Genomic DNA, 11746 nt, shown 5'->3' with positions numbered 1-11746 from the left:
ACGACATGCGTGTATTCATTCACATCTCTTCTGAGTCGATTCTATTTGATTCATTTGAATTTTGAGACTTTCGTTCCGCCCTTTTAGCCTTGCCCGATCCACACACACAGCTGGCGATCCACACGCAGCTGAGCCTAAGAAAATCGGTGACCACTAGATGGCACTATAGCCCCAGTCACACGTGCGCATTCCATTGTGTATGCTTTTATGAATGTTACATTGTTTTTTATTTGTTTCTTTTTGGTTTGGCTATTCTCCCCTGCCTGTTGAAATATAGTAAACATGTTTTATTGAACTTGTTCTAACAGAATGTCTTATATTAATTTTGTCAAACAAGAACTTCGTCATGGCACCTTTTTGATATGGGGGTCATCTGGAGGGGGGCGTGGCATAATGTTAAAAAATGCGACTTTTGAGGGGCTCTGTAACGCACACCATTTGACCTACAGTTACCAAAATTCATACGTACATAGACCTCATCGGGCCAAACAATTTTCGTGCTCACAGTCCATGCTTCGCCTAACAGGAAGTCAGCTATTCAAGGTTTTGTGCATGCTCTGGAATTTGCGATACTCTTACTAGGGTTTTTCTCAGATTGCCACCAAACTCGGTCAACATCATCTCAAGACATTAGGGATGCAAAATTGCCAGGGGATTTTTGACATCTCGAACGGTTTGGCCATGGCGAGGCGACGAAATTATGGCGAGAAATGAGAAACAGGAAATGGCTAATAACTATTGCACACATTGTCTGATTCTAATGAAACTTTAGGAGTTTGTTCGTTGTATGATACCGATCACATCGATGTGACTATTGAGAGTCAAAGTTATAGCGCCACCAACTGGCAGCAGGAAGTGTGTTGTTTTTGAAATGCTTTTAAATCAGCCTCTTAATTTTACCCGATTTGCTTCAAACTTCATCAGAATAATGACAAAACACGGCCGATGAGAATCTGTAAAGGGGTCGTTGATACATTAAATGCTGTTGCCATGGCAACTTGCCAAACTTTAACATTTGTTTTCTGTGCTTTTGGGGCACTTAATAAGCTTAGATTTTCATGAAACTCAACACACACATCAGTATTAATAATAGTTAGACACTGGCAAAAGCTCATAAATGGGCGTGGAGGAGGCGCTCTATAGCGCCATCTTTTGTCAAAAGTTGGGGGGTTAGTTTTAGATACAGACACCAAACTTGGTATGTATATTGGTCTCATCAAGCCGGACAACTTTCTAATTTACACCCATTAGCTGCGACCAACAGGAAGCTATTTTGATTTGAAGGTGGATTTTTGGAAAAATCAGGCTATAAACAAATTCATACTCCTCTAAACAGGAATAAGTAGTGTAGGAGCCGATGATCCTCCCGTGAAGTCACATACACAGGAACTCTCGCAATGCCAGTGCGAGATCGTAAAATAATAAACTCTTATCAGACAGGAAGATCCAGGAAGGCCCAGGAGGAAAGACCATTTGCTTATCAACCACCTGGCCCATCCTTTCCTCTAGCAACAGGGGGCAGGTCACTACAGAGAAGAGGCCAAGGATCTAAGCTATCACACTCATACAAAACAATCACATATATATTCCGAATGCACAATCAGAAACCTCTCATGTTTGATATCAATTTTATAGTCTCAGTGCGGTTGGAAATAATATCTCAGTCCCATACCAGTTGAACAGACCAGAAATAAAGATCTGAAATTTAAGGAAAACTCTGTTCTCCTGATATGGGTGGTGTTGCTGAAGAGGTCTGTACCACATGCTGTCTTCACACCCCCAACTTTAGGCTTCAGCAAAAGGTCCTGTGAAGTTTTATTACGCTAAATTTATGATTGTAATGTTCTGATCTGGGTACTTAAAGAGAATTGGCGAAACATTCAGGGAAGCATCTGTAACCAGAACTTCCCGCACGATTGTCGTGTGTCTCTTTATTTGCCAGGTATGCTGACTCTTTGTTCTTTTTTATTTTAAAGGTTTGAATTCTATGCTGATCAGTAATGTAACCAAAATGTGATGTTTTCTATAAAAGTTGTACCTCTTTTTGATTAATTGAACGTATTTCTGATTGAACTTTCATTGCTATTTTGAATATGCCTGGCATAAATAAATGTTAACTTTGACTTATTCTGGACTTTTTGAAAATGATTTTCTAGTAGGTTAATGTGTAATGGTGCTACCGCAAGACTGCGTCCAGGGCAGACCACGCCGGAAGTACCGACTGATGAGCCATGGGGACATCACTAGGGCTCCGGATGTTGAGTTGTCACTGACTTAACACGATGTAGCTCTCGCGGTTATTTAGGAAATATATACTTTTTGTTGCGAGTACGCAGGCGCGGCCCACTTTAAGATATTATAATCGCTTTGCATCCTCTGAGTAAGTCAGAACTGGCGAGCTTGTGTCGACGAATTCGCCACGGCCGGGGTGTAAATCGGAAGCGGCACCTAGTCCCTAAGGAACGAAAATATTAGGACTACGGGTCTTCCAGAATATTCAAATGTCTAAATTATTATACAGAAAACCAGCCGCGATCAGCAAAATTAAAGAATACAAACCAGAATTAACAAATTATTCATAATTGGAGTCAGACTAAATTATTCATGGAGTCAGATTTTTGTTTGGAAACTAAATTTTAATATTTCAAAGTAATTTTTACAGAAGTGCCGTAAAAGACCTACACGCAAGAAACCTTCATCTGAACCGCTAGGCTTGCCGTAGCGGGAGGAGCCTTACAGTAGTTCACACCAAGCTTTGTCAACATGATGCCAACATACTGAAGATGTTAAATTGCAAGCGGATTTGGGATATCTTGAACGGTTGATTTATGGTGATTTATTAAAGTAGCAGTAAAAAGCATAACCATAATTTTAAAATGCAGCATCCAAACACTTCAAAACTTTTTACATACGTAGAACTAGTCATTCTGAGAAATAAATGCTTACTTCCACTGATATAGTCTACTATATAGTCTATTTAGTCTACTAAAAATAGAAAATTAAAAAACTATTAAACATCTGATCTCACTCTAACTTTCTGACTCTAACTCTGTGTGTGTGCGTTAAGTGTGTGTGTAAGTGTGAGTGTTGACAGTGGGGGGAGGGTGGCTGTCAGAGACAGAGAGACAGAGAGAGACAGAGTGTATTTAAAGTGTATTATCCTAACTCTTCACAACTTTTTACATATGAAAAACAAGTCATTCTTAGGAAATATGTTTATCATATTTTCAGAGACCGCAAAAACATTTCAAATATCACACATGTAAACTAGCAGATGAAGACTATAATACCAAGGATGAACACAAGATGACCTCATAGGATAAGGAATCTTTTTCAGCTCATTCTCAGTCTATCAGAATGATGTAAAAGCATTTTAGGTAACACTTTCTATGAAACCCAATACATTATAATGGTATTTATAAGGGATTAAAATGAATGCATAAAGCATTATAAAAACCTTATAATATGTTATATCATCTCATGAATAATCATAACAACAATTATAATACATTAAAATACTTGAGTATTTCAGGTTATAACTTTTAAGATTATGATTTTTTATAATACACAATGGACAATATATCAAATCTACTTAATTTATAATGGACTATATCATATTACACTTATTTTTTACATTATGTATTATGTTTTATTTTGATGGTCCCCCTAGTCTATTGACAATAAGCAATTGTCCAAATACATGTGAACTAACACTCCTTAGAGTATTATAAATACGGGCTTCATAGAAAGTGTTGCCGCAGTTTGCTTTTAACCCTTTCATTGCTGTAACCCTTCAATCCAAACTGCCACAGGATTACTGTCTATGCATGTGCCCGCTGGGCACCATTTTCCTGATGCTACCGGCATGGCGATTGCGCTGGGGGCGAGGGCCCGTCATCGCTGCTTGCAGCTATATTTAATATTATTATTATTATATTATTAAAGTGCTATTATAGTCGCTTGTTTAAGCCATTAGTAGGCTAGTCGCACTATTAAAGTGTGATCCGATCAAGGAAAGCCCAACATATGGTGAAATTTAAGATTTTATTTGATACCATATGAAAGCTGGGTTCAAACCCTTTTCAAAACTGTTTTTATTTCAAATTTTTTTTATCTATTTCCGTAGATTGAACGTAACAATATGGCTTAAGTTGGCTGATATAGATATGAAAAAAAAGGTGACATGACGAGTTCTTGTTTGGCAAAAATAATATAAGTTATTCTGTTAGAACAAGTTCAATAAAACATGTTTACTATATTTCAACAGGCAGGGGAGAATAGCCAAACCAAAAAGAAACAAATAAAAAACAATGTAACATTCATAAAAGCATACACAATGGAATGCGCACGTGTGACTGGGGCTATAGCGCCATCTGGTGGTCGCCGATTTTCTTAGGCTCAGCTGCGTGTGGATCGCGAGCTGTGTGTGTGGATTGGGCAAGGCTAAAAGGGCGGAACGAAAGTCTCAAAATTAAAATGAATAAAAAAGAATCGAATCAGAAGAGATGTGAATGAATGCACGCACGTCATCTGATCCACAAATGAACATTTTAATCGCCACATGCACAAACCGTGATACTTTAATACAAACTATAACATTTGTATTCACAAATATGTCTCTGTTAGAACAAAATGCTGCACATTAATGTAATTCTTAACTGCCGACACCAGTTGAGTAGCATTTGTTTCAGTGTAGTGACGCAAATTTGCGATTTTTTCGAATCGCGTACACGTTAATGAAATTGCACTTGGCCTTGTTCATTGATAGTTGTGTGTGCGCGTCGTGAAATGCTGTAAACTGCGAAAATGAAGTCTCAAAATCCAAATGAACTGAACAAGATTGACTCGAGCAAGACCTAATAAATGCACGCGTGTCACCTGATCCACAAATGCACGGATTCCTTTCTGCATGAGCAATTTATGATATATTAATGCAGAACATAACATTTTTTTATTTGCAATCATGTCTGTATTGTACAAATCGCTGCATAATCATTTAATCCCCAATTCCACAGACTCAAATTGAAAGGCATTTGTTTGTGGATTGTAAGATACATGTGTAATGAAATTGGGTGACCGACAGCCGGATTTACCTATCAGCGACAAGTATCTTCCATATAAGGGCTGATTGGTTGTTGCCCGTGATGCGTCACGTCCGACTTTCCCCTTTGTGCCCGTGTTACGGTGGTTACAGGTAAGCGCGCTGTTATGGGATGATATTAGTCTCAAAACGATTAATAGATGCACGCACAATTATCCATGTACTGGATCAGTTTTATGCATGGCGCTATAGCCCCAGTCACACGTGCACATTCCATTGTGTATGCTTTTATGAATGTTACATTGTTTTTTATTTGTTTCTTTTTGGTTTGGCTATTCTCCCCTGCCTGTTGAAATATAGTAAACATGTTTTATTGAACTTGTTCTAACAGAATAACTTATTATTTTTGCCAAACAAGAACTTTGTCATGGCAACTTTTTTTCTGTATTTCAACGGCACGTTGTAGTTATTCCTTCTTCTTCTTCTTCTTCTTATTATTATTATAAGTGCTATTGTAGTCGCTCGTTTGAGCCATTAGTAATCGCATTTAATAATTTAACAAACAATAAATTGGTTTAATATAATCAATTGTGATGCAATCTGGGAAAGCGCTGGGACGTTTTCAGGAAATTCGAAAAATAGGTCGCGCGCAAGGTTTTTATTATTTTTCATATCGTGAGATGGCGGAGCACAACAACGCAACCTTAAGTACTGTAACTTAGCTGCTCACTTAATCTTATTATAATTGACTATTTCACATCCAGAAATGAAGGATGAAGTAAGTTACTAAAGAGGAAGAATCCAGTGAACTTTTAAGCACAGTGAACAGTTGGGCTGCGGGCATTTTTCTAAATGTAAACTTCAAGGTAGGCTACATTATTCTTGCTATCTAAACATACAAGGGGTCATCAAAAGTTTGGTGACTATAGCCATGATAAAAAACGGAAAACAAACATTAGTCTATTTGTGTAATGATGCAGTTTAGCGCTCCTGATTTGACAGACAGCTCTTGTTAAACCCGTGAAGTGAAAGTGAAAGCCGTCTCACTTTAAACCCGTTTTTCTCAAAATTCCATTCCTGGAAATCATATCTATATCAGCCAACTTAAGCCATATTGTTACGTTCAATCTACGGAAATAGATAAAAAAATTGGAAATAAAAACAGTTTTGAAAAGGGTTTGAACCCAGCTTTCGTATGGTATCAAATAAAAGGTTAAAATTCACTATATGTTGGGCTTTCCTTGATCGGATCACACTTTAATAGTGCGACTAGCCTACTAATGGCTTAAAAAAGCGACTATAATAGCACTTTAATAATATAATAATAATAATAATAATAATAATACAAGGAAGGAATAAGTGACAACGTGCAACTGAAATACATGAAATATATAGTGCCATCTAGTGGTCACCGATTTTCTTAGGCTCAGCTGCGTGTGGATCGCGAGCTGTGTGTGTATATGGGGTTCCATTTGTGCCAAAAAAGAGGCGACTGCTTTGTGCTTTGTACTACACATTTGTCTTCGTCTACAGTTATTGCCTAATTATTCAGGTAAATCAGTATATGTTGACGTGCATGTTGTCTGTTGACGTCGTCTTAATCTGTCGTCCTGTTGTCTTTTTCTCAGTTTTTTTTACTGTTGTCCTAACTCATTTTGTCCTGTCGACCTGTTCTGTCATCCTTACTGTCGTCTTATTCTGTCATGCTGTCGTCCTGTTCTGTCATCTTATTCTGTCATCCTTACTGTCGTCCTGTTCTGTCATCCTAACTGTCGTCCTGTTCTGTCATCCTAACTGTCGTCCTGTTTTGTCGTCTTATTCTGTCATGCTTACTGTCGTCCTGTTCTGTCATCCTAACTGTCGTCCTGTTCTGTCGTCTTATTCTGTCATGCTTACTGTCGTCCTGTTCTGTCGTCCTGTTCTGTCGTCTTAATCTGTCATGCTTACTGTCTATGGGGTTCCATTTGTGCCAAAAAAGAGGCGACTGCTTTGTGCTTTGTACTACACATTTGTCTTTGTCTACAATTATTGCCTAATTATTCAGGTAGATCAGTATATGTTGACGTGCATGTTGTCTGTTGACGTCGTCTTAATTTGTCGTCCTGTCGTCTTTTTCTCAGTTTTTTTACTGTTGTCCTAACTGTCATTTTGTCCTGTCGACCTGTTCTGTCATCCTTACTGTCCTCTTATTCTGTCATGCTGTCGTCCTGTTCTGTCGTCTTATTCTGTCATCCTTACTGTCGTTCTGTTCTGTCATCCTAACTGTCGTCCTGTTCTGTCGTCTTATTCTGTCATCCTTACTGTCGTTCTGTTCTGTCGTCTTAATCTGTCATTCTTACTGTCGTCCTGTTCACCGCAGAACACCAGCCGCCATCTGGATTTGCTGCAAGTCTATTATAATTACGGTACGGAGAAAAGAAGCGGCCAAAAAGCTGACGAACATCTATATTTCAGCGGTTAAAATTTAAATGTGCTAGAAAACAGGGGAAAAGTATTTACAAAACGTATATATATATATATATATATATATATATATATATATATATTTATATATATATATATATTTATATATATATATTGTTCATTATATAAGATACAATTATATTACTTTCAAATACATTACATCGTAAACACAGATAGAGACATGGTTGTTGAGAAAAAGAATTTATTGAAATGTTCATGGTAACTTTTAATAAGAAAGTTTAATAATGCATGTAGAAAAAAGAAGCAAACATTCAGTGTTAGAATGTATTTTAACAAACTTTATTTTTTCAGAAAACTTTAGAGTATAATGTATTTGAAAGTAATATAACTGTATCTTCTATAATTAACAATATATATACGTTTTGTAAATACTTTTCCCCTGTTTTCTAGCACATTTACATTTTAACCGCTGAAATATAGATGTTCGTCAGCTTTTTGGCCGCTTCTTGTCTCCGTACCGTAATTATAATAGACGTGCAGCAAATCCAGATGGCGGCTGGTGTTCCGCGGTGAACGGGACGACAGTAAGCATGACAGAATAAGACGACAGAACAGGACGACAGTAAGGATGACAGAACAGGACGACAGTAAGCATGACAGAATAAGACGACAGAACAGGACGACAGTAAGGATGACAGAACAGGACAACAGTAAGCATGACAGAATAAGACGACAGAACAGGACGACAGTTAGGGTGACAGAACAGGATGACAGTAAGCATGACAGAATAAGATGACAGAACAGGACGACAGCATGACAGAATAAGACGACAGTAAGGATGACAGAACAGGTCGACAGGACAAAATGAGTTAGGACAACAGTAAAAAAACTGAGAAAAAGACGACAGGACGACAGATTAAGATGACGTCAACAGACAACATGCACGTCAACATATACTGATTTACCTGAATAATTAGGCAATAACTGTAGACAAAGACAAATGTGTAGTACAAAGCACAAAGCAGTCGCCTCTTTTTTGGCACAAATGGAACGCCATATATGTGTGGATCGGGCAAGGCTAAAAGGGCGGAACGAAAGTCTCAAAATTCAAATAAATCAAATAGAATCGACTCAGAAGAGATGTGAATGAATACACGCATGTCGTCTGATCCACAAATGAACATTTTAATCGCTACATGCACAAACTGTGATACTTTAATGCAAATTATAACATTTTTCACATCAGTGTAGTGACACATTTTTTGATATTTTTTTTTTTTTTTTTCGAATCGCGTACACGTTAATGAATTGCACTTGGCCTTGTTTATTGATAGTTGTGTGTGTGCGTGTCGTGAAATGCTGTAAACTGCGAAAATGAAGTCTCAAAATCCAAATGAACTGAACAAGATTGACTCGTGCAAGACCTAAATAAATGCACGCGTGTCACCTGATCCACAAATGCATGGATTCCTTTTTTTGCATGAGCAATTTATGATATATTAATGCAGAACATAACATTTTTATTTGCAATCATGTCTGTATTTGTACAAATCGCTGCACAATCATTTAATCCCCAATTCCACAGACTCAAATTGAAAGGCATTTGTTTGTGTAAGATACATGCATAAAATTGATCCAGTACATGGATAATTGTACGTGCATCTATTAATCGTTTTGAGACTAATATCCTCCCATACGCTGTGCTGTAACAGGTGGTTATTTTAAAACTGGTTGGTCTTTTAAAGCGTTTTTTTCCGTAAATTATAGTGTCATTTTGGCCTGGTGTCAGTGTGTTGTCGGCGCTGTTTGGTGGATCTAATTATTGTTTGCCTCTCAGGTATGTGTATGTGTATCTGTATCGGTCTTTGTCAGGTGACGTCACACTCACGAGAATCGAATTGCATTTTGGGTATCGCCGCCATTTGTAAGGTATCAAAGCCGAGGTGTTCTGTAGTAGCAGAATTGTTCTTTTGATTTGCTTAAAAATTGTACGTTTTTGTTGTGTTAAAGTCAGCGGTGGTAAATTACACGATAGATAAGGTTAAAAACTGACCACGAGGAAAGATATTTTAGGTCTTCTACTTGAAGAAAATATTAGACAACATGCAGCGGAAATAACCAAGAAGCGTCGGATGGCCTGCATAGCAGTGGTGATACGCAAAATCATCATATTTGCCCTCGACATTTTCATAAAGGTAAGTAAGCGATTTTTTTTAGTATGTGCTTATTTTCTATTTTCTTTAGTACCTAATGTTATATCCACATGTTGTTTTGGGTTATCAATGCTATTCAGTGGTGTAGTGCAGGTATACGGCGTAATGACAAGTGTGGATAAATGCAAATATTCCCTAAAAGCACCCAGTAAAGACAGTGATGCGGTCAGGAACGCGGCACTGGATTCCTTTGAAATATGTTTGATGGTTGCGCCGGCGCGTCCCCACACAGATGCTGCCTGTTCATACACGAGAGCATGTCAACTTAACTAATTTGAAACAGTACATTATAACGAAAACAATACCTTAAGAATGAAAAGCAGGTTTCCAGGAGTTGCCAGTGCACCACTAAACACGTCATGTACCATGCAATGTCACGCAATCGTTTTATGCATGGGTGTAGAGATTTATTTTATTTCACTACTGAAATTCCTAAGTAAATACTTAACTGAATACCAAACTAAAATACATTTTTAATATTTTTATTTTTTATGTATTTCTGTATTTCATATAGGTTGGTGTGACTAAACTGTAAGAAAAAAAAAACACATTGCAGCCAGCTGAGATGATGACCCGCCAGGCTGGAGGAGATGGTCGACTTCACAAGACACCTCTCGATGCCACAAACTGAATGTGACTTGTGTGTACCCAGAAAAAAACTGACTGCTTTTCATTTCAGACATAAGGGAAATTCTCACTTCATTTTAAATACTTCTGTTAACTTCATGCACCTCAGATTGAACCTGGCTGCGCAAACACCGTTTTATACAACTGTTACAGGCACAAAATTATCCCTCATTAGTTTGTGGTGTCCTCTGGACACAGTATAACGATGATTGACTGCTTTGAGATTTTCACAGAGAAACCATTCAGTGTAAAAGTGTGTGCCAGAAAGTGTTCTACCTACAAACTATTAATTATTTGACAGATCATCTGGCACTTATAAGAATCCATGTGGAAAGTGTCATAAGAAATGTTTGGCAGAAGCATTAAATCATCACATTATTATTAATGTATTTTTATTGTTATCATGCTTGTCACATCTTCTGTTATGTATTTTAAGCTGATTTTTAACACAGTGTTGTATTTATAATAAAGTATATATAATGACATTTTCCTAAATGTGTTTTTGATTGACTCCTTATCAGTACTTGTTATCAGCCAAAAGAAGTACGGAAAATGTTGAACAAACAGGGTAAAGTTTAATGATATAAGGGAATGTGCAAATCAATGGTGGACAAAAACAGAACATAAGTGTATTTGTAAGTAAATAATATACGTTTTTATACCGTAAACAAGAGCACGTCGAGGTTGAACACCGGCAGAACTCAACTTTTTGCGGTCGGGTAACGTTAATATGGATCAGTGTTAATTGTTAATGACAAATTCTATAAGTTGCGGTTCCTAAAACTTCTGCTGAGATTATCTCGGTCCCATATCTACTTGATTTGCTTCTGTTTCTCCACTATGATGATTTAAACGGTCTTTACTTTACAGCTCTGTACACTTTCAGTTCACTGCTCAATGCAACGATACCTTCAAAATGGCGCCTCGGTGACGTCACACATAATAAACGCACGTGACTGACAAAGACCGATAAGCTTGTTGTATTGTGCTACTGTCGATGTGCTGTTAACACTGTTACATGCCGAATAGGTGCGATTTCCTGTACCCCAGGGTGCTATCGGTGGACATGATTTATAGACCTGTGCCTGTACATTTTCTATTTTGCATGATACCTTGACGGTAAGTGTTTTAAGTGTAATTATAATTCATGAAGAAAAAGGATGATTCATAACGTCTCTCTTTGTGTTCGTTATAGGATTCTCCCTCTCGTTCTCTCTTGTTTTATATTGTATTTACTGTGTCTCCCGCTTTGTGCTGCTAACGTTCTGCTCACAATCCTATGGTTTTGCTGTTTACACTGTCGTGCAGACGCCATCATCATCGTCATCGTTGTTGAAAGGGGACTGTTCGTCTGGTTCCTAATGTGTTTAGTGCCCTGTTTCCTGTTTGTCCATCAACATGGAGAATATGACGATCTCATTTTATTGAGAGAAAATAACTG

The sequence above is a fragment of the Labeo rohita genome, unplaced genomic scaffold (assembly GCF_022985175.1).
Source record: "Labeo rohita strain BAU-BD-2019 unplaced genomic scaffold, IGBB_LRoh.1.0 scaffold_773, whole genome shotgun sequence".
Classification (NCBI taxonomy): Eukaryota; Metazoa; Chordata; class Actinopteri; order Cypriniformes; family Cyprinidae; genus Labeo; species Labeo rohita.
Note: the sequence above shows the minus strand (reverse complement) of the source record.